Source organism: Oratosquilla oratoria, chromosome 20 (genome assembly GCF_046742065.1).
Source record: "Oratosquilla oratoria isolate Oo_2021 chromosome 20, ASM4674206v1, whole genome shotgun sequence".
NCBI classification, from domain to species: domain Eukaryota; kingdom Metazoa; phylum Arthropoda; class Malacostraca; order Stomatopoda; family Squillidae; genus Oratosquilla; species Oratosquilla oratoria.
In genome coordinates this window covers 10,218,327-10,243,285 of record NC_134796.1, presented here as the reverse complement: position 1 = coordinate 10,243,285, position 24,959 = coordinate 10,218,327, and the positions used below count along the sequence as shown (strand labels likewise).

Genomic DNA, 24,959 nt, shown 5'->3' with positions numbered 1-24,959 from the left:
ACATATGTAGCAGAACCTATCAGGATGATTTGTGCATTTGCGTTCCATTTTCTGTCAATCTAAGATACGTGTCCAAAATCGAAACACAAGAAGCACAGATTCTTGTAAAATCAGTCACATTGATTGGAGATCACACTTTTCTAAACCATTTTCAGTTTCAGTGTTCTCAATGCAGTTTGTCAATGTAGTCAATGCAGTTTCAGTTTCAGTTTCGGTTTCAGTTTCCGGAAAGTAAACAAAAACATCATTAGGTTTCAGTATCAGTTTCGGGGTGCTACAGTATAATTTTTATGCAAAAAAAAAAAAAGAATAGGCTATACCTGCAGCCTCGTTTTCCTTATACTTAGTACTATACAAGGCCCAGAAGTCGCATTTCTCATATTTCAAAAACTAGACCTGATCCAAGGAAACGGATGGCATTTTTGGATTCAGCGCACCAAAAAATTTATAAATCACTTAAAAACCTTCGACCTTTGGGAAAAAAAAAATTAAACGCAGGCCAGTGTTATCATTTACACACGTGCGTGTGTTCACATACTCCATTGTATATGCGTGTGTGTGTGTGTGTGTGTTTGTTCATCTACCTAATTGTATTTACCTAATTGTAGTATAGAGGAAACACTCAATGTTCATGGCTTCTGTCTCTTACTCTTCAATAACTATACCTCGCTTCAAATTCATGTATGATTCCAACTTGGACAATATCTACTTAATCTCCAATGTGTGTGCGTGTGTGTGTGTGTGTGTGTGTGTGTGTGTGTGTGTGTGTGTGTGTGCATGTATTTATGTATGTATTCATGTATTTATATATGTATGAATATATGCATGTATTATATATGTATGGTATGCATGTATGTATGCATGTGTTCATGTATGTATGCATGTGTTCATGTTTGTATGCATGTATTTATGTATATAATCGTGTGTACACCCATGTGCAGTATACAATTATAAATGGATATCTATGTGTATATATATATATATATATATTATATATATAGTGGATATTATATATATAGTGGATATTATATATATAGTAGATATTATATATATATAGTAGATATTATATATATATATATATATATATATATATATATATATATACAGTATATATATATAGTGTATATATATATATAGTGTATATATATATATATATATAGTGTATATATATATATAGTATATATATATAGTATATAATATATATATATATATAGTATATAATAGTATATATTATATATATATATATATAGTATATATATATATATAGTATATATTATATACATATATAGTATATATATATATATATATATATATATATATATATATATATATATATATATATAGTATATATATATATATATAGTATATATATATATATATAGTATATATATAGTATATATTATATATATATATATATATAGTATATATTATATATATATATATATATATATATAGTATATATATATATATATATATATATATATATATATATATAGTATATATATTATATATATATATATATATATATTATATATATATATTATAGTTTTATGATATATATATATATATATATATATATATATAGTATATATATATATATATATAGTATATATTATATATATATATATATATATATAGTATATATTTTATATATATATATATATATATATATATATAGTATATATTATATATATATATATATATATATATATATATATATATATTAGACGGGTACAATATGTATGCGTGCATGCACCATATGCATGAATACATGCACACATATTACAGTATGTTATAATGGTTTATTAAAATGATAAAGAATGACCACAGAAGACCTTTTGGTCAATAACGATGTCAGACGAAAAAGGTACAATATGTTGTTTGGATTTTCCAAGTGAATTGTTCGAACTGTGTGACGACCAAATGCCTCTGCTGAACGATACGTTTGGCGGTTGGTAAAATTAGTTAAAACACGTTTCCTGAAAAGAAAAAATGAAACAAACTTTTGGTCAACTCTGCGTCCTGACATATTCGGGCCATATTTCCCGCCCATGGACCGAATAAAAATCACCGTGTACGAAAATAGATAAACGAACAAATAAATTAATTGATCAATTAATTATAAGTAAATTAATAAATAGATAAATAAAATAATTCTGACTTTCTGAAATAATAAATGGGGCGAATTTGTTCACAAATAAGTCTTCTACTTTCTGAATAGGTATCTGGTTCGGTCAGATACAGCACTGCATCACCCAAATCCTTATACTATGTACTTGTTACACTTTGTTGGCGTCAGCAGTGTTATACCTGCATACGTGTGTGTGTGTGTGTGTGTGTGTGTGTGTGTGTGTGTGTGTGTGTGTGTGTGTGTGTATTACCTAGTTATATTTACCTAGTTGTATCTTACGGGAAAGGGAGCTATGCTCGTGGTGTCCCATATTTGTATCTCACAGTGTCTAGTTTGCTCTTACATTCGTGTGTGTGTGTGTGTGTGTGTGTGTGTGTGTGTGTGTGTGTGTGTGTGTGTGTGTGTGTTTTCTTGTGCACATTTGCCTCCTGACATATTCATCGTAAACTGGCTTACCTGATACAAAGAAACGACCCGATCACTTTTGGCGCCGGAAGAGGAATGTTGTCCAGGATCAAGAGTGCCAAGGATGATCGCCGAACTCAATCGATTCCTCTCAGGAGCCAAGGACAAATGCCAGAAAGCCGTCAAGAAAGCCTGGAACCATCTCATGTGCTGTGCCAAGCCCCAAGAAGAGCCCATGGATGAAGCAGCACCGGCGGAAGTCGAAGAGATCGCTGAAACGGTTCCACAAGCTACGGGCAGTGACAAAGACATTGAAGGCAAACAGGAAACGTCTTCCGAAGTTCCTGTCGTTGTCAAGTCTCTCGAAGAAGACTCAGTTGCCCTACAAACTGAGGAGACTCCAGCCTGCACCTAGACAAAAGAGGTTGAGATAACCGAAGAAAGGTCTCTGGGTCAACTTTACTTCTTCACAGACAACGAAGCGACCCTTCAAGAACCTCTTCACAGCCCATACAACGACTACGACGGTTACGAAGAAGCCTTCGTTGAAGACATTGAGCCCCAGGATCTTGACTACGATCTGTACAATGTCTACGGCGAGATCCAAACTGATTACTCGTGCAAAACGACGATCTCCGAGTACCAGGAAGTCGCCTACGTCCCTGGACAAGGTGTCTTTGTCAGGGACATCGTCGTTTGTCAGCAGGAAGAATTTCTGACAAGATACACCCGAGGCCCGTGCTACCACTCGCCAGTCAGTTACCACCCAGCTGACTATGAAGCCCACTATTGCTATTGTACGCCCATAAACGACAGTTTTATTACCCATAGCCCATATTACAGTTACAATTATTAAATTGGACCTCGAGGAAAAAAGCCCGTCAAGTAACTTGAAGGAACTGGCAACCTTGTGAAGTTAATTACACTGGCCTGCGAAGTTTCAAAGGTAAAGCATCTGATAACTGATTCTAGAGTAATTTGCTATGCAGAATCTAAAAATCACACTCATTTTGTTCAATCAGGTCACGTTTTTGAGATACGAGGCGGTAAAAATAATTAAAAACGCCATTTAGTGCTATTTATTCCCTTTAATTTTGGAAAAAAAATTCTTGACAAAAGAAATAATTTTTATTGCATAGTTCAGAAGATAAAGAGGATATATTACAGAAAATCTAATCATGGATGAAGGGCCTTTTCAGTGACTTTCTCCTGTGTTGGGCAGCCACCACGTCTCGTTTCAAATACCAACAGTAGTCCGCAAGAAAGTTCACATCCCACCGGCCTTGGTAGCGTTCTTCCATGACACGAATATCCTGGTGGAAACGTTCTCCCTGTTCCTCACTGAAGTCACCACAGTTCTGAGGGAAATAGTCTAAGTGGGACCGTAGAAAGTGCATTTTGACTGACATGCGAGCTTCTAATTTTTGATAGCTGTTCAAGAGCTCATCGACTTCTTTCTCGTATTCTGCACTTCGGTTATTTCCTAGAAAGTTTCTTATCACTGACTTAAGCGACCACCAAACGGACTGCTCAGCTGCATTCAGTGCATCGTCAAACATTGAGTCCTTCATAAGTTCCATTATCTGAGGCCCATCAAAGATGCCAGCCTTAAGCTTTTCCAGACTGATCCGAGGAAACTTCTGCTGAAGAAAAGTAAATCCCATGCCGTCCTTGTCCATTGCCTTCACAAAGTTCTTCATCAGTCCAGTTTGGTATGTAAAGGTGGGAGTAAGACCTTGTTTGGTTCAACAAGAGAACGAGCCTGAACATTGTGTGAACCAGGTTCCAAACGTTGTCGTGGTGGCCATTCTTGTCTGACAAAATGTTGATCATCAGCCCGACTATCCCACAAACACAAAAAGCATGGATACTTTATGTACCCACCCTGTAGTCCCAAAACCAATCCAACTACCTTAAGATCTCCACAGATCAACCAACCATGGTCATTGTAGTTCAGAGCAGACAGTAGCTGATCCATGTTGTCATGAGTTTCTTTCATTTGCACCGAATGACCGATTGGAATTGAAGAGTATTTATATCCGTTGTGAAGGAGGACTGCCTTGAGACTTCTGCTGGAGGAGTCGATGAACAGTCTCCATTCAGTAGCAACATAGTCCAGCCCCATTGATTGAATCAAACCAGCAATGTTGTTGCAGTAAACTAATGACGAGTCCTTCTGGGTTGTGAAGAACTGTCTAAATTCTCTTTCACGCTCTCGGTACCAAAAGAATGTTGTCTCAGGTGCTAGCAAATTTTTCTCACGAAGACGAGAACCCAGAAGCTGTGCTGATTCCTTTGATAGGTTTAGATCCCCTGTCAGGTCATTGAGATCTGCTTGTGTTAGAGACACTGGCCGGTCATTCTCTTCTGGCATGTATTCTCCACCCTCTGCCCTGTCTAGTGCGTTATCAGATTCCGATTCAGAGCTAGATTCCATTGCAACATCTGGCTCGGGAACGGGCAGGCCTGGACCATGAGGGACTGGTCGTATGGCAGACGGAACATTAGGATACTGAATACAATGCTTGTTCTTGCGGTTGACTCCTTTAAGATTAGTCATGCAGAAATAGCAGTCTGACACATGATCTTTACCCTCTCTCCAAACCATTGGAACAGCGAATGGCATACTCTTCCTTTTTTTATTTCTCCAATCACGCAAGTTCTCGACACATGTTTTGCAGCTAACATGGGGTGCAAATGGCTTGTCCTGGTCCCCAAGCTTAACTCCAAAGTAAGCATGATATGCCTTCTTCACAAAATCAGTTATATTTGCTAGTCGACGAGGAAGAATCACATTACCACATATGTAGCAGAACCTATCAGGATGATTTGTGCATTTGCGTTCCATTTTCTGTCAATCTAAGATACGTGTCCAAAATAGAAACACAAGAAGCACAGATTCTTGTAAAATCAGTCACATTGATTGGAGATCACACTTTTCTAAACCATTTTCAGTTTCAGTGTTGTCAATGCAGTTTGTCAATGTAGTCAATGCAGTTTCAGTTTCAGTTTCGGTTTCAGTTTCCTGAAAGTAAACAAAAACATCATTAGGTTTCAGTATCAGTTTCGGGGTGCTACAGTATAATTTTTATGCAAAAAAAAATAAGAATAGGCTATACCTGCAGCCTCGTTTTCCTTATACTTAGTACTATACAAGGCCCAGAAGTCGCATTTCTCATATTTCAAAAACTAGACCTGATCCAAGGAAACGGATGGCATTTTTGGATTCAGCGCACCAAAAAATCTATAAATCACTTGAAAAACCTTCGACCTTTGAAAAAAAAAAAAAATTAAACGCAGGCCAGTGTTATCATTTACACACGTGCGTGTGTTCACATACTCCATTGTATGTGCGTATGCGTGTGTGTGTGTGTGTGTGTGTTCATCTACCTAATTGTATTTACCTAATTGTAGTATAGAGGAAACAATCAATGTTCATGGCTTCTGTCTCTTACTCTTCAATAACTATACCTCGCTTCAAATTCATGTATGATTCCAACTTGGACAATATCTACTTAATCTCCAATGTGTGTGCGTGCGTGTGTGTGTGTGTGTGTGTGTGTGTGTGTGTGTGTGTGTGTGCATGTATTTATGTATGTATTCATGTATTTATATATGTATGAATATATGCATGTATTATATATGTATGGTATGCAAGTATGTATGCATGTGTTCATGTATGTATGCATGTGTTCATGTTTGTATGCATGTATTTATGTATATAATCGTGTGTACACCCATGTGCAGTATACAATTATAAATGGATATCTATGTGTATGTATGTATATATATATATAATATATATATATAATATAGTATATAGTATATATATAGTATATATATATATATATATAGTATATATTATATATATATAGTATATATTATATATATATAGTATATATTATATATATATATATATATATATATATATATATATGTATAATATATATTATATATATCATACTATATATGACCGTCGCGCAGAGTATTCGAACCACTGCCAATAGACCCAAGAGAGTCCACAGCACAGCAGTGGTTCGAATCCTCTGCGCGACGGTCATGGATTGTATGATTGATGTTGCTGTCCACTAGCGAATTATTCACATATATATATATATATATTATATATATATATATATATATATATATATATATATATATATATATTATATATATATATATATATTATATATATATATATATATATATATAGACGGGTACAATATGTATGCGTGCATGCACCATATGCATGAATACATGCACACATATTACAGTATGTTATAATGATTTATTACAATGATAAAGAATGACCACAGAAGACCTTTTGGTCAATAACGATGTCAGACGAAAAAGGTACAATATGTTGTTTGGGTTTTCCAAGTGAATTCTTCGAACTGTGTGACGACCAAATGCCTCTGCTGAACGACACGTTTGGCGGTTGGTAAAATTCGTTAAAACACGTTTCGTGGAGAAAAAAAAAAATCAAACAAACTTTTGGTCAACTCTGCGTCCTGACATCTTCGGGCCATATTTTCCGCCCATGGACTGAATAAAACTCACCGTGTACGAAAATAGATAAAGGAACAAATAAATTAATTGATCAATTAATTAATAAGTAAATTAATAAATAGATAAATAAAATCACTCTGACTTTCGGAAATAATAAAAGGGAGAATTTGTTCACTGTGGATAGTTATTTCCTCCATTACACAAATAAATCTTCTACTCTCTGAATAGGTATCTGGTTCGGTCAGATACAGCACTGAATCACCCAAATCCTGATAATATGTACTTGTTACACTTTGTTGGCGTCAGCAGTGTTATACCTGCATACGTGTGGGGTGGGGGGGTATTACCTAGTTATATTTACCTAGTTGTATCTTGCTGGAAAGGGAGCTATGCTCGTGGTGTCCCATATTTGTATCTCACAGTGTCTAGTTTGCTCTTACATTCGTGTATGTGTGTGTGTGTGTGTGTGTGTGTGTGTGTGTGTGTGTGTGTGTGTTTTCATGTGCACATTTGCCTCCTGACATATTCATCGTAAACTGGCTTACCTGATACAATGAAACGACCCGATCACTTTTGGCGCCGGGAGAGGAAGGTTGTCCAGGATCAAGAGTGCCAAGGATGATCGCCGAACTCAATCAATTCCTCTCAGGAGCCAAGGACAAATGCCAGAAAGCCGTCAAGAAAGCCTGGAACCATCTCATGTGCTGTGCCAAGCCCCAAGAAGAGCCCATGGATGAAGCAGCACCAGCGGAAGTCGAAGAGATCGCTGAAACGGTTCCACAAGCTACGGGCAGTGACAACGACATCGAGGGTAAACAGGAAACGTCTTCTGAAGTTCCTGTCGGTGTCGAGTCTCTCGAAGAAGACTCAGTTGGCCCACGAACTGAGGAGACTCCAGCCTGCACCGAGACAAAAGAGGTTGAGACGACCGAAGAAAGGTCTCTGGGTCAACTTTACTTCTTCACAGACAACGAAGCAACCCTTCAAGAACCTCTCCACAGCCCATACAACGGCTACGACGGTTACGAAGAAGCCTTCGTTGAAGACATTGAGCCCCAGGATCTTGACTACGATCTGTACAATGTCTACGGCGAGATCCAAACTGATTACTCGTGCAAAACGACGATCTCCGAGTACCAGGAAGTCGCCTACGTCCCTGGACAAGGTGTCTTTGTCAGGGACATCGTCGTTTGTCAGCAGGAAGAATTTCTGACAAGATACACCCGAGGCCCGTGCTACCACTCGCCAGTCAGTTACCACCCAGCTGACTATGAAGCCCACTATTGCTATTGTACGCCCATAAACGACAGTTTTATTACCCATAGCCCATATTACAGTTACAATTATTAAACTGGTCCTCGAGGAAAAAAGCCCGTCAAGTAACTTAAAGGAACTGGCAGCCTTGTGAAGTTAATTATTATTTACACACGTGCGTGTGTTCACATACTCCATTGAATGTGCGTGTGTGTGTGTGTTTGTGTGTTTGTTCATCTACCTAATTGTAGTATAGAGGAAACAATCAATGTTCATGGCTTCTGTCTCTTACTCTTCAATAACTATACCTCGCTTCAAATTCATGTATGATTCCAACTTGGACAATATCTACTTAATATCCAATGTGTGTGCGTGTTGGCCAATATCTACTTCATCTCCAATGTGTGTGCGTGTGTGTGTGTGTGTGTGTGTGTGTGTGTGTGCATGTATTTATGTATGTATTCATGTATTTATGTATGTATTCTGTCTATTACCCTTCAATAACTATACCTCGCTTCAGATTCATGTATGATACCAACTTGGGCAATATCTACTTAATCTCCAATGTGTGTGTGTGTGTGTGTGTGTGTGTGTGTGTGTGTGTGTGTGTGTGTGTGCATGTATTTATGTATGTATTCATGTATTTATATATGTATGAATATATGTATGTATTATATATGTATGGTATGCATGTATGTATGTGTTCATGTATGTATGCATGTGTTCATGTTTGTATGCATGCATTTATGTATATAATCGTGTGTACACCCATATGCAGTATACAATTATAAATGAATGTGTTTGTATATATATATATATATATATATATATATATATATATATATATATATATATATATATATATATATCAGACAATCTCCTTGACAGTAGCGCACGGGATTCGAACCCGATGCGTCTGGAAGTAAACTCCCAAGACACACTCCCCTGATATACATATATATATATATATATATATATATATATATATATATATATATATATATATATATATATATATATCAGGGGAAAAATACTTTCATCAATGGTGATGGGATTCAGGGATTGCCAAATGATGGATAATGCATGAAAAATTTTGAATCTTGCCGCGGGAGCGATTTTTTTGTGGGGGATCGCTCCCGCTATTGGATTTGCGAGATCGACATTGGAACTTTCCCGAGCGAAATCGCTCGTCGCTCCCGTGTATTTTTTTCGCTGCTCAGCACGACATGGCATGTTGATAAAAATGATCGAGACTTCAAGTTCCGATACGGAGGAGGTTCCATCAAACGGCGTAGACTAAATTCTTGAATAATTTTAAAGATATTATTATGTAGGTGTAAGCGCGGTAGCCTTGTGGATATCGTGCCAAACTCGTGACCAAATGGTCGTGAGTCCGACACCCAGGATCCGCTGCGGGCTATGTCGCGTTGGTTCTCAACAGCTCTGGCCAGGGGGGAAAGCGACCGAACCTCTGTGAGTTTTAGATATAAGCTTCATTGCTATTTTTTATTATGCATAAATAAGCTTGATTGCTGACCATTTGTTATATTTTCTATCCACCATACATCTTATAGGGATTTCATATACAGGGAAATACGTATATCGAAGACCCTGCAGGGTAGAGAGGTTACACCTCGGGGAGGACCGAACACATCGCCTCATCGGCGCAGATTACACATCACGCTGGCCGTGGACGTGATGGGCGATATTAATAGAAACCCGGCATGTGAAGCTGTTAAGCAGGATTAGGCCGATACAGCTTAACGGCGCTTAGGCAATGGCGGCGGAACCGTCTCCGCCTGCCCCTCCAGCCTGAGGCGGAGGCCTCCAAAGGCGCCTTGTCATGATAATGAGGTCTTCGACGCCTTCAGAAGGGTCTCCTGCAGGTGTCGCCGTGACCGAAGGACGACAAGTCACCACCGCCACATTGGACAGTAACACCTGCCCTTAGTAGATTTTGATGATGATAATGTCGTTGCTGCTGCTGCTGCTGCTCATGTCAGATGTAATCACTCCTCTTCCTCTACTTCTTCTGCCTTTCTTCCTCTCCTTTTCGTCTAGGTTCTCTCACTCCACCTCTTCCTCTTCCTCCACTTCTTCGTCTTCTTCTCCTTCAGCTCCTCTTCCGCCTCCCTTTTCCTCCTTTTCCTTTCTTCTCCACTCCTCATCCCCCTCTTCATCATCATCCCGAATCTCTTCCTCCTCCTCCTCCTCCTCTTCCTATTCCTCGTCCTATTTTTCTTCCTCTTCCTCCTCCTCCAGCTCATCCTCTTCTCCTCTTATTCCTCTTCTTCCTCTTTTTCCTCTTCATCTTCCCCCTTCTCTTCCTCTTCCAGTCCCTCCTTTTCTTCCTCCGGTCCCTTCCTCCTTTTCCTCCTTCTCCTCTACCTCGTTCTCCTCCAACTCTTCCTCCAGTTTCTCCTCCACCTCCCTTTCTCCTCCTCAACCTCGCCCCCCCCCACCCCCACCTTTCCATGTTGTCCTCCTCTCCCTCGCTTTACTGTCTTCCTTCTCTGTTCTTTTGTCCTTCACCTGCTCTATCATTGACACATTACTCGGCACAGTGACGTTCATGTTGATGACAGTAATCGACAGGGAAGGAAATAGCCGTACGTCAGCCAGAAGGAAATATATAAGGTCTTATCGTAGCGAAGGATATCGGTTGAAAAAAAAACAAAGAAAATCCCGACATATACTCTCCGTTTTGGATCAGTGTCCTCACTCTTTATGGAGGTTTTCTCCCATAAATGTAATTCTTTAATGAAACGAGGAAAGTGTGTAGGCAAAGTGTGACATGAAGAGGGCGAAATCAAGATCAAAACCCTTCTGAGTGATAAAATTCACCTCACGATCCTTCTGCCACGCAGTGGGAAGTGAAAAACCCCTGTCAGTTGCGACAATATATATATATATATATATATATATATATATAATTTTTTTTTTTTTTTTTTTTTTTGCCGATGATTGGTCGCCGCCCCGCCTGGCCAGAGCTATCGGAAACCAACGCGACATAGCTCGCAGTAGATCCTGAGAATCGAACTCACGACCACCTGCTCATGAATTCGATACTGTATCCACTAATCTACCGCGGGGCCCAAGCTGTGTTACAAGGGTGCGGAAAGTTGGGTGGTGGCGATCCGTTGGAGGTTTCTTCGACGAGTGTTGCCCACCGATGAAAGGTTGCCAAAGCTAATACTTTGACGTCACTTGAAAAGTAGATAAATCAGTAAAAATTAATACATAAAATAAAGTCTGCCTCGATTTGTAACCATGGTACCTCGCCACTTCACCAGTCCCGTGTGTTGTGTGTGCCCATATGATGTATATACATACATATAGTTAAGAGAATAAGTTTTGTAACAATGTTACCATTTTTCAACGGACGTTTCGCCGACTTTGCCGGTGCCTGCTTCGCAAGAGGGGCTCGGCCTTTGGCCTTTAGCTGCCTCCGGCTGCAGAAGCCCACGGCACGACTCCGACGGATCTAAACGACTCCACCGGATCTACAAGACTCCACCGGATCTACAGGACTCCACCAGCTCTATAGGACTCTCCTGGATCTACAGGACTCTACTTGATCTACAGGACTTTACCGGATCTACAGGAGTCCACCGTATCTACAGGACTCTACTTGACATGCAGGACTCCACTGGAACTACAAGACTCTACTGAATCTACAGGACTTGTTCTACAGGACCCCACCGGATTTACAGGACTTCACCGGATCGACGGGACTCTACCAGATCTACAGCACTCCACCGGATCTATAGAACTCCACTGGATCTACAGGACTCCACCGGATCTACAGGACTCCACCGGATCTACAGGACTCCACCAAATCTACAGGACTCCACCGGATCTACAGGACTCCACCGTATGTACAGAACTTCAGAGCTACAGGACTCCACTGGATCTACAGGGTTCCACCGGATCTACAGGACTCTACCGCTTCATTGACAAAATGTCACAATTTGCTTATTTTAAACAATGAAAGGTTTTTGAAATGTTATTTTCTATATATACTAAGATATATTTTGGCACGAGGCCCACATGCATTCCAGGATAATTATATGAACAAAGGAAACCCGGATCCCAGCTCCCTCCGAGGTAATGATTTTAGCATAAACGATTGGCTCCTGTTCAACGCTTGGTTCCTCTTCTAGTGTATTTGTACGCCCTTCTTGTTCGCTATTCAGGTCATATGTACACAACTTTTCATTGCCAGACTGCTCGTATTAGGAATAGTTGATCCCATCAGGGCAGTAACATATTTACCACTTCCATTCCGTGTTAGGGCAAGGCTGCTTCCAGGACCTCGATCTGAATGGAACATTGATCATAAGCGACCCCATTCAGAACACTCCTCCTTCCCTTCCACCCCCCCCACCTTTCCATAACTGTATAGAATCGTATCTCCTTCACCTGAATCATTCTTTAAGGTGTGTCGCTGGAATGAAGGGGTCAGGGCCCTTGTGGCCTCGTAATTAGGGGCCCCGAGTCTTCGGAAGTGACCCTGAGATCGCGGGGTCCACTGGGAACCCGAGGCTCGCGTCCACAGCTGAATAGAATTGCCTGGATTTGGACCAATTAAAACAAACATGAAGGTACTTCGTCGAAGCGGGTTACCTGCTACCGAATAAAAATCTTTTCGAAAAGCTTAAAGAACTCTTGGACAACGCCCCCTACCATTCCCACCAACACTTTTTCAGCAAAATCTTTTTAAGTTCGAAAGAACCCCTGCAACCTCCCTCTTGAAAATAAAAATGAAAATACAAAATCGTAGTCTAACTGGCCACATCAGTATTCTACACGTGGAGAGTGCGTTTGGGTCCATGACCTCACGCCCACGTCAACACGTCAGTTGGCCCCAACAGCAGGTGCAGCAGCAGGGATAGCAGAAGCCTCAACAGCAGAAGCAGGAGTTTCGATATGGTGTCTTCGTTATGCCATGCATGTAACGAAAGGTTCATGTCATCTACAGGGGAATGATGTTGATGCTGTTATCCTCGTGTTGGATCCGCCAGCATATCTTTAGCTTCAGGTGTATTTGGCCCTCCTCCACCTCCTCCTCCTCCTCCTCCTCCTCCTCCCCTACACCTCCCCCTCCTCCTCCCCTCCTCCTCCTCCTCCCCTACACCTCCCCCTCCTCCTCCCCTCCTCCTCCCCCTCCTCCTCCCCCTTCACCTCTTCCCCCTTCTTCTCCTCCCTCTATGTAAGGAATTTATTCACGCATTATACCCGTTTTAGCTCGTATACCAAGAGTAAGGTTTTATTGTGTAGGTAAATACAATAAAGCATAAGCGCACACACATTACGCACCTCGTGGCGCAGTAGTTAGAGATCTCGGCTGCCACTACGGCGGTCCGGGTTCGAATTCCGCCCAGGGCTGAAATAATTACAGTATCGCTGCGCTGCGAGTTGTTACTCCAGCTGTCGTAGGCGGTGAGTTGTGTGTGTGTGCGTGTAACTTCACAGCATTACCCATAGATCGGTTATATATGAGCTCTGAGCTCTCTTCCGGGAGGTGAATAACTGTCGATCACGAGTCCAATACGTGATCCAAGACCAAGGTGAATCATACACACACACACACACACACACATCTACGAGCAAACGCACCCCCTGTGTAACTGTACATGTGTGGATGAGATGTTATACTGCATGCAGTATATATATATATATATATATATATATATATATATATATATATATATATATATATATATATGTGTGTGTGTGTGTGTATACAGGAGTAACCACCAGGAAAGATTAACGAAGCAGAGCGCTTTCGTATATTTACAGCTTCAGTGCTATGCAGTAGTACGAAGAAAGAATTCCTTCTTTGTACTGCTAGCACTGAAGATGTATATATGAGAAAGCGCTCTGCCTCGTTAGTTTATCTTTCTTGTTAGTTTCTCCCGCATGTCAGTGTTTTATTGTACACACACACACACACACACACACACACACACACACACACACACACACACACACACACACACAACTAATATATATATATATATATATATATGTGTGTGTGTGTGTGTGTGTGTGTGTGTGTGTGTGTGTGTGTGTGTTATACGTTTTTAGCCACCCCTAAAAAAGACCTGATGGTTATTTACTTTAGTTAACCATGAGAAACCAAAGAAATAAGAATGAGAAAATTTAAACTCTATTTATATCAATACCGGTTGATTGAGTGGAGTTTGAGCCACCGAGCCTCACTTTTCTCAGTGATTCTGAAACCTAGTGTACCCGATGAAGAGGGTAATATAAAGACCATGGAAGGTTGTTAAGGCAGTCATTTAGTCGCGTATTTTAGAGAAAGTCTATGGACAATTAGAGGAGTGTATGAAACTGAACTACAAAATGTGGAGGTTCGAAGTGAAAATGAATCGTATGGAAAGGTTGTCCCGTGGTTTTATAGTGACAAGGAAAGAGAGAGAGAGAGAGAGAGAGAGAGAGAGAGAGAGAGAGAGAGAGAGAGAGAGAGAGAGAAAGTAATTGCTTGGTTCGACAACTGCGCTAAGCAACAGAACACAAATTAGGAGTAGTTCATCGATGTCTATCGTTGTGGTACATCACATTTTGCCCACCCCCACCCCCCAAAAAATAAAAGAATAGACAAGCGACTAAATAATACAGTGAGGGCCCTCCCGCCTAATGGTGTTGCGCAAGATTATACGAAAGGTCGTCGTATGCAAACGTGTCTTCTTTCAACATTTTTTATCAAGTCGGTCGTTAAAGAAAGGGGGATAGACACCTGCCCACCCCCTGTGGTGGATAGCAAACACAGATGTAGTCTTTCATTTGTTTATGTATTTTGTTTATTTTGTGTAGTTTTTATTTGTTTTATTTTAGTTATTATTGTTATTGATATTCATATTACTGTTATTACTATTATATATATACATGTAATATATATATATATATATATATATAATATATGATATGTGTATATATATAGGTATATATATATATATTATATATATATATATGATATATATATATATATATATATATATATATATATTTTTTTTTTTTTCCTCTTTTCAAACGTGACACGTTGGACCCTTTTATTGCGCAGAGACCAAAATAGAATCTGCAGATTTTGGTGGAAAATGTGTGGAGAAGTGTTTGTCAAGCCTTTTCTACTGTCATATATTTACCCCTTGGGCTCGATGGGTTTGGCCATATGTTACCCCGTTACTCTCATTAGTGTGTGTGTGTGTGCGTGTGTGTGTGTGCGTGCGTGTGTGCGTGCGCATTCTACCTTTGTGTCCAGCCACGTACGCATTACAGAATTAATGGTAAATCGTCGTCGTCGTTGTGCGTGTTGATGGCCTATGGGATGGGGCGGTGCCAACTGGCGAGTGGCAGCAGGACAAACAGACGGGACGTGAGTGAGGGGCTCACCCCCCCCCCTCGGGTCGGGGCCAAGGCTACGGGGAAGAGGTCAGGGGAGGGGAGGGGAGGGGAGGTCAGGTGCGGAACCGCGGAGTAAAGGGGAGGGGCAAGGGAGAGGAGGGGAGGGGGAGGAGATGGTTTAAATGTCTGTAAAGCCAGTATTGCACATTTCTCTTGCTGTTGCGGATTAGAGTTTGACGTGTCGGTGTTGTTTTTATTATTCTTGTTTTCGTCGTCGGGAGAGGTCTTTGTTCAGCAGTGGACTACGGAGGGTTGATGGATGGATGGATGGATTAAGGGGTAAGGAGCTTACGCCAGGAGGCCCGTAGCTGGGGTCAAAGCTGTCACCTTTGCCCTGCGTGCTTGGACTGCTGGGAATCAGAAAGGAGTGCGGGACTCGAACCGTTGACTAAGCAAATGAGAGATCAGTACGCTTCTGACTACGCAACAGGTGTATTGATTACCCTAAAGTTATATTAAGTAGACTTTACACAAATGAAATAATGAATTTATTTACACATACCAGTACACTGTTAAGAATACAGTATTTTACACATACCAGTACACTGTTAAGAATACAGTATTGTAAAAAGGATGGAGAGTTGATTACCCAAAAGTTAGATTAATTAGATTTTACACAACTGAAATAATGAATTTATTTACACATACCAGTACACTGTTAAGAATACAGTATTTTACACATACCAGTACACTGTTAAGAATACAGTATTGTAAAAAGGATGGAGAGTTGACAGATGGTGATGGTTCTCGGGTTGTTGCTACTAAGATCTTGTAACATGGACACAGCCCCACGCTAACGCAACACAGACAAGAATCCCAGTGTTTTTTTTACCGTTGCTGCTCTTGTTGGAAGGAATGTTGTCATCATCTACGAACCGCCCGAAGTGGCCCCCATTAGCGAAGGGTCATTCTGACCAGTCCTTCTTTGTAACCACTGAAGGGACCCGTCTGACTCCGTCCTTACTGATGGGATATAGCACAGGTGATTATTAAATATCCTGGAGGTAACCAAGATGTAATTATATTTATTTATCCAGTAAGGAATAAGTGATTCCTGGCAACTTTCCTCGGAGGTTACTTTGGAGACTTGAGGCGACTGGCCGAAGTTTTACTTAACACTGATCGGTCTTTGAGTCTCATCTCAGTCGAATAGAATCGTCTAGACCAGTGGTTCTTAACCTGTGGGGAATGGCGGAGTTGCCAAGTGGGGAATGACCGATTGGACAGAAGAACCACTGTCTTTTTTTTTTTTTTTTTTTTTTTAATCGATGTGTTTTTGTTTCTTTTTGTTTGTTTCTGGTCTCTTCTTGTTGTCACATTTCGTGAATTTGTTTCCACCCACAAATAATCGATAGTGCTTCAAAATTTAATACATTACATCCAAATGTTGACTTACTTTACAAATCACAACCATTTACAGACTGTTTTAATAACAAAAACAACCAATATATGAGGTATTGTAAGTCATGTTTGGGTAAAAGTGACAACACTATATTTACGTACTAAACACTGCATGGGTTAAAATCGAATTTGTCAAAGACCGATGCTGTGGTGGGAAATGGAGAGTTGGCTCACTAAAAAGTGGGGAATTGGAGAAAAAAGGTTAAGAACCCCTGGTCTAGACTAACTCGTTGACTGCCAGGATTGTTTTTAGCTGAATAGAATTGTCCGGCTGTTTGTTTACTTTTGCTTATAGAAGTCCGTCGCAGACGACGACGACCTCACTCCATGTCTTGATTGGTGATAAATGAGTAGTGATGTGTCAGTGTTTTGGTGATTTCATTCGAATTCAGTTGGTGGCTTGTTATGGTCAGTGGATTTTTTGGTGGCTAATTAGTCCAATTTTGGACTTGCAGATTTAGCCAAGATAAAAATCACAAGTAGACCGGAGCGTGGGAATGTACAAGGGGAAAGACAACGCGCAAAACAAATTTTTGCAATGTGTACGCTTGTGTTGTGAAGCATACAAGTACTTGTTTTTTTTCATTAAGGACAATCCATCTTAACATCTATCTATTAATTGTTCTAAACATATACATTTTTCTTTTTTTTGCAGGTAGGTCCAGACCTTTTATAGTGTCAACTTAAGCCATTCTCACTGCCGCTTCGAAAAAGGTAGGTAACTTCGTTTCTGTATTCTCTTATTTTTATCCCAAAAACCAGTGGTAGGATTCAGCCGGTTCTTACAGGTTTGTACGAACCTATTCTTGGAATTTCATGTACTCCGGAAACAGGATATTAAAAATGTACTTATACAGGTGATATCTTCGTGATATCTGCATTTTTTTTTTCTTTTTTTTCTTTTTTTTTTTAATCCCACCTCTGCCCGAAACCAAGACTTGTATGGGAAAAAAGAAGAACTTCAAGGCATAAAGGAGAGGAGGAAAAGGTTTGAAAAGTGCCATCGACCGCTTCCTGGATATTTTCACTTTGGACAATTGGCGAGTGCAGCGGTGTATCGTGGGCCAAGGAAGTCACAAACACGACAACGGGCAAAAAGGTCCAAACGTTTTTACATTGGAAAATTCAAGAATTTATTTTACTTTATTATTTTATTTATTAATTTATTCATTCATTCATTACCTTGCACGACAACGGACAAAAAGGGACAAACGTTCTTTTCACTGGAAACTTCATGTATTTAATTTACTTGTGTATTTTATTTATTTATTTATTTATATGTTTATTAATTCATTACCCTGCAGGCCAACGGAAAAGGGCCAAACGGCCTTTCAGTGGAAACATCATGTATTTCTTCATTTAATTTATTATTTAAATATTTGTCTGTATTTATTTATATGTAAGACTGAAGGTGAAAGAAGTAGACGAGGAGTAATGGGAGAACTTCACGCTTTAACGTTTCGACCCGCAGGGTCTTGATCTTGATGTGTGATATATTAATTTATTTATCTATTTGTATTTATTGATTTGATTGTTCATTTATTCACTCCCCGTGAATAGATTCAAATAATCGTATCGTACCTAAAGAAAGTCTTGTGTATGTGTATACAAGGAACACATGACAAAACCCCAATCTCTATAGCAGACAAAACCCCAATAGGAAAATTGGGGGATGAGGGAAGGACATAATCCCAACGTGTAAAAACACCAACTTGGTCAGGTAGACAGGGGGAAGCCACACATAAGGTAATTGGTTCTTAACAAAACATAGCCCCAACATGATGACCTCCTATGGAGAAATCATCTCAGATCTCAACAGAGACAATAAGACCACCTCAAGACACAGAGAATGTCTTAAAAGTAATACAAAAAGCAGAACTGGCAAGCATATATGTATATAAACCACAGTGCACTTTAATTGTAAGCCATCAACATCGGGTGACCCGTGGAGGCAACATGCAGAAATTGAAACGTGATTTTATATATACACTGATATATATATATATATATATATATATATATATATATATATACATTTATATACATTTATGCATACACCTTATTAGCGGACATTTATTCACTACACACATCAGAAGAACGTGTTTTTGAGGCAGACGGAGAGATCAGGAGGCTTGAGCGCTTCTTCAGAATGTTCTTTGGGTTGCGGCAAATAGATGACGTCAGCACTGAAATGACAAGTAAGATTTATTATGGATGTATATAGATATGATTACAGAGGAGTTCCGGGTGGTTAACTCGTGTGTGACCCGCACAGGGTGCCATGGACAGTCGCTCACTGGACAATGTTGCAGTTAAAGTCAAAACGCATTAACTCCAAAATCCTTGTTTTGAGAAAATCAATAGTAAATGTTTGACAGGTCAATTGCTTTTTTACTACTTATATCTGCATCTTGTAGTTTTGCAAACCTGGGGATATGCATGAGAACTGTTGCTTTATGGCCTTTGATTCCCGGAAAATGTTAAGCAAATACTCGTTGCTTTATGCCTTCTAGTAATGTAGAAGACATGTGGAGTTAATGCAGTCTGTCTGTTGAGAGAGAATTAACTCACCTTAAGAATAAGGCTAGTTTCTTTCTGCTGAATACATAGATACCAAATTTGCCCCCCCAAAAAAAAAAAATAATAATAATAATAATAATAATGCGTTCTGCCATTTTACGGTACAATTGTTCATAGGACAGTTGTCCACCGGACAAGTGCTTACCAGACAAGTAAGAAAGAGGACACTTGCTCACTGTTAGGAGTAGTCCTCACCACTCCCTGTCATCACCTCTTCTCATCCGCCCCACGACCTTACTGACCCACAAGTGGCCCCATGGGACACGCTCGCGTCCCCAGCCACGTGACTCGACCCAGAGATTTTTTGAGGCTCGCGGGTGGACAAAGCCTCCTTGATGAAACACGTGCAGCTCACCAGCCTAAGACGGACCCTATGAGGCCCCCAGCGATGACTACTTCGGCCAGCCACGTGCCATAAACACTGGATTCGTTGAGGAACGCATGCCCTCTGTCTTCGTGAGTCACCGACGTCAGACCGTTTTGCCTCCGACTTCCCCACGCATCACACTTGACCTCACGCCAATTGGGAGCACGGGTCGTGACCTGCCCGTGTATATAAAAGATGTACCAACGCCGAAGATTCAGATCGCATCGGAGCATCATACGTGAGCCTCGCTCTCTGCTCCTGCTTTCTTACCTCTCCATCCCCGCAAGAAGACCAAGTTAAGACACGACTTGAAACACAGTCTTCACCTCCTTCGCCGTCTCGTCCCCCCCCCACTAGCGCCCAACATTCATTGCTAAATAAAACCAACTCTCCATCAGAGTTTGCCTCAACCAGCCTAACATTTGGCTACAAGGATACCGGCTAACATTTGGCGCCCAACGTGGGGCAAGACCAACCTAATACTCGCCAATAAAAATCATATCAGTACATGCGATTCACATGATATGATTTTTTTTATTAAACTAAATTCAACAAATGCACTGTTTTGCACAAGTACATGCTACAGTGCAAGCATGAGTTACCCATGAATACATTGATCTAGTACCTAAGACTCCAGCCTGATGGTCGCACCCACTGCTTGCAGATACTCGGGAACAACCTGATTATGTGCAACATAACCATGGCAGGGCTTTGCACGTAATCAGTACGTATGCTAGCACCTGGTCAGGCGTAGACACGTACTCTTTACTCACCCACCCTCGTCAACGTCGCTCCCCTCAACACCACGCTACTAGGCACAGCAACAAACTTGTGCCCGTCAGAGTACTGAGGACTGATCGCTACAAGAACAGCGTCATTCTCTCCAGAGTGCACATTATTAACCCAATTTATTCTAGTCCTGAAATTAATCCAAATTGTAAATTGTTAGTGTATCACTGTTAATGAACCCATTAACTCCGTTTATTCTAGTCCAAAAATTAACCCAAATTGTAAATTGTCAGTGTATCACTGTTAACTTTTATTACTACTACTACTACTACTACTATGTGCAAACAACACATAAAAACCCAAAATCCTCCTACTACATACACACCCTTCCTTCCGAAGTTAAGGTTGTTTACTATCGTGTGACATACTACATTTATATAATTCATGTTATTATCATCATTAGTGTTATTAGTTTTATTGGTAAGTCGTTGAACGGATGGTAAGAGGGTAGATGGGTAGTATATGTCACTGGTTTGATATCTTTAATTCGTCGTTGAATGACATCGTTTGCCGATGGGGACCTTTCAGTCCTTAACCCTAATCGAAATAGTATCGTCGGGATTTAGCCAATCACAATACGAGGATCGAGAAGGGGGCGGAGCTTAAATCACTGTTAATGAACAGTGGTGATATGACTAGTTGTCTACTATGTAACAGGATTAGTGTTCATCTCGCACTCGGAATTTTAGACTTAATTCTTTCAAATTTGGTAAAGCACACACGCGCACACACACACACACACACACACACACACACACACACACACACACACACACACACACACACACACACACACACACACACATTTTTTACATAATTATAGTATACGGGGTTGGGAATGATCTCTTGGGGGGTCTTATTCTGTGTGTGTGTGTGTGTGTGTGTGTGTGTGTGTGTGTACGTACGTGCGTGTGGGCATGCGTGCGTGTGTGGGTGGTTGCCTTGCTTGTTTGGGCGGCTGGGCGTTTGGACTGGCGATGTATAAGATGTCACGATTGGAGAAGGTTGCGCCCTACTACTGCGGTGGGGAGGCAGCACGTCCACACTCACTACCCAAACACTGTGAGGACGTTTATGTGTATTTATGTACGTGTGCGCATGTGTGTGTGTGTGTGTGTGTGTGTGTGTGTGTGTGTGTGTGTGTGTGTGTGTGTGTGTGTCTAGTTGTACTTACCTTATTGTAGTATGCAGGAAAGGAGTAACGCTCGTGGGGTTCCGTCTCCTACTCTCCAATTAATCATAACTAGCCTCAAAATCATATTGCGTGTATGTGCGTGCATATGTGCGTGTTTTGTGTGTGCGTGCGTGTGTGCGTGATTTTGTGTGTATGTGTGCATGCATGTGCGCGCGACCTCTTTGAAAGAAGGGGCGAATTTGAAGTGAAAATGGTTCGAAGTGTTCTGAGACGAGATTCTTCGAAGACAATTGTGTCTTTAGGATTTCGATTTTGAACGTTCCTATAGGCTCGTTTCACACGTATCGACTTTTCGCCGTGCGCCTTTTACGGCAGGACGTCGTGTTTTCAGATAAGTATGTGTGTGTATGACACTTTCACACGTGGTCGTGGTCGTGACGTGTGAAAACGTCCATAGACACCCATTGTTATTTGAGAGCACGGCGCACGACGAAAAGTCGGTACGTGTGAAACAAGTCTTAGACATGTTTCCACTTTCGACATTACGTTTACCGCGACGTGGCTGACCAAGGGCAGCCTTGTCGCCGTCACCGCCTCCGGCAGGAATGTCGGATGCGGCGCGGATGCTGTTCCCGCGAAACACAACAACGGTGATTCATTGGTTCCCTACAAGAAAGGTTATGGCACGTGATGAGGGACGTCGGGACCATTCTCCGATCGGTTGATGCCTCTGGCACCCTGCTCTCTTTGATTTTCTCTTTGTTTATTCTTTTTTGTTTTATCGTTTCTTTTATTTTTGTATGTCATTAGCAGTTGCCGTACTTTTGGTCTATTTATCTATTTATTCTTTTTTATTATTTAGTCGTGTATGTAATTGGCAGTTGCCGACAAGTCTATCAAAAGAAACAACGTGAGGAGGTAGTACGACGTTTCACTTGTTACAAATTTATCACGATGTGCTTGATAAAGCTCCACTTACGTCTTTGCTTTTCTAAGAACGAATTGTTAGAGAAGGAGCAAATACTCTGATGGATCATTGGGAACACCCTGTTACTGGCTATGCTATACCTTGGAAGTTTTATACATAAACCTGAATTTCTATTTTTATTATTTTTTTGTTTATTGTTACAATGGTGACTTCCTGTTTTACGTCCAATCAAATTCGTGTGTGTGTGTGTTTATGTTTGTGTGTGTGTTTGTGTGTATATATGTTTCTGTTTACATATATTGTGTGAGCGTGTGTAAATACGATATAAGGTTATGGATTGAATACTGTATATACAGTAATGGGTAAATTGTATTTTACCATTTTCCGTAACATGGGTATCAGTTATGTAAACAACGAAGTCACCTCGATGTTATTTTACATAATGGGACCTATAACAAAAACCCGCGTGGCACCACAAGGCCATGTGACGTCACAAGGCCACGAGGTGTTAGACGTCATGACCTCGGGGATGACGTGTGTCTTGACCTGAGTTTCGCGGGGTCGCGGCGTGAGTGGCGCCACGCTCGGGAGTCATTATCTCTTCAGGGAAGAGTCTGTCATTAACTTCCTTTTCGCGGTGATGACATTAATCCTACGTTGTTTGGAAGATGGCGCCGGGAGGTATAGTCTCTCCTCCCCCCCATACACAAAGGAACACAAAGGAAGAACAAACAACAACAGGCCTGCTGGCCCTAACGAGGTTGTTTGTGTTTAATATACTAAACTACAGTTAAGAAAGCAGGGCAACTAGGCGGTAGAAGATGAACTAATACTGCTGCTACCACTATCCTATCCAATTACAATTAAATACCGGGCTGTCAGTTCTTTTATACCTTTTCAACTCTGAACCGGGATTCAAGAGGGTTTTCCTTAGCTGAATAAAATCAGTTGGTGACAACCGAAAGAGACGAGTCGAGTATAGACGCCAAAGACTGAAAGATAGTGATTGATGATTCTGTTCAACTTCGCGAACTTCCTTCGATCAGAAGGCTAGGGTGGTGCCCCTTACAGAGGACTTTGAAGCGTGAAAGTTAAAGAATCATAACCTTGGTCCAACTCGTTGTCGTTAAGGGTCCAAACTGTCGTTTCCTCGACCTTCGCTGCAAGTGGTGACACTATAATACGCTGAGCCAGCGAGTATTCAATAATAATGATACTAATAATAGAAATACTGAATAATGAATGAATTATTAATGTTAATTTCCCTCCTTACCATCTGTAGCCTAACCCTCCTCAAATCTTTCGTTTACCAACTCGGTGACTCATCATCTTTGGCTCGATTTTGTCCCCCAAGGATAGAAGCGCTGGTTACCGCTGACGAAATGTTAATCCGCTCAAATAGATAAAATCGTTATTGCATGTCAGAGAAGAGGGGGCTTGCACGTGCGACCGTGCGAGGCTAGCTTTGTCGTAACGGTCTTTGGCGCGCGAAGAGCTTCTACTTCGTGTTGCAGTTCGGAAGGACGTTAGTTTTCGACTCCTCTGTCTTCTCTGTCATTGTCTCATTGTGGCAGGGAGAAAGGCTCCCCTTTTTATAACTCGTATCAGGCACAATCACTGGGGCCAGAAGCGATTCCGATCAAGATTATATGACAAGAAAGAAAAGGAGACAGAAAGAGATGTGATGTTGGGGTTTTCCTCGTTCTTTGTGGCTGCACAGGAACAACACAACACATTCGTTGAAGCGACGGTCGTGCAGGATTAGAGCTACACAAGGAATATCAGATTGTCAGTACTATTGTTGAGATCAGAGGGATGAGGAGGAGAAAGGGGAGAAGGAGGAAGACAAACAGGAAAGAGGAGAAGATAGAAGATGAGGAGAAGAAAGACAAACAGGAAAGAGGAGAAGGTAGAAGATGAGGAGGAGGAGGAAGACGAAGCGAAGGAGGAGGAAGGCAAACAGAGAGAAGAGAAGGAGGAAGGCATATAGAGGGAAGAGGGGGAGAAGAAGAAGGAGGAGGAGGAGGAGAAG

General features: G+C 40.8%; 1 protein-coding gene across 1 annotated transcript in view; it reads left to right on the top strand.

The window, feature by feature from the left end:
• The window catches only part of LOC143036100 (uncharacterized), a 600,714-nt gene that overhangs the window by 458,815 nt on the left and 116,940 nt on the right, over positions 1-24,959 (top strand). Inside the window, exon 6 of the mRNA XM_076203356.1 lies at positions 17,784-17,842. The gene's annotated coding sequence lies outside the window, so the exon portion shown is untranslated. The remainder of the gene's footprint in view (positions 1-17,783; positions 17,843-24,959) is intronic.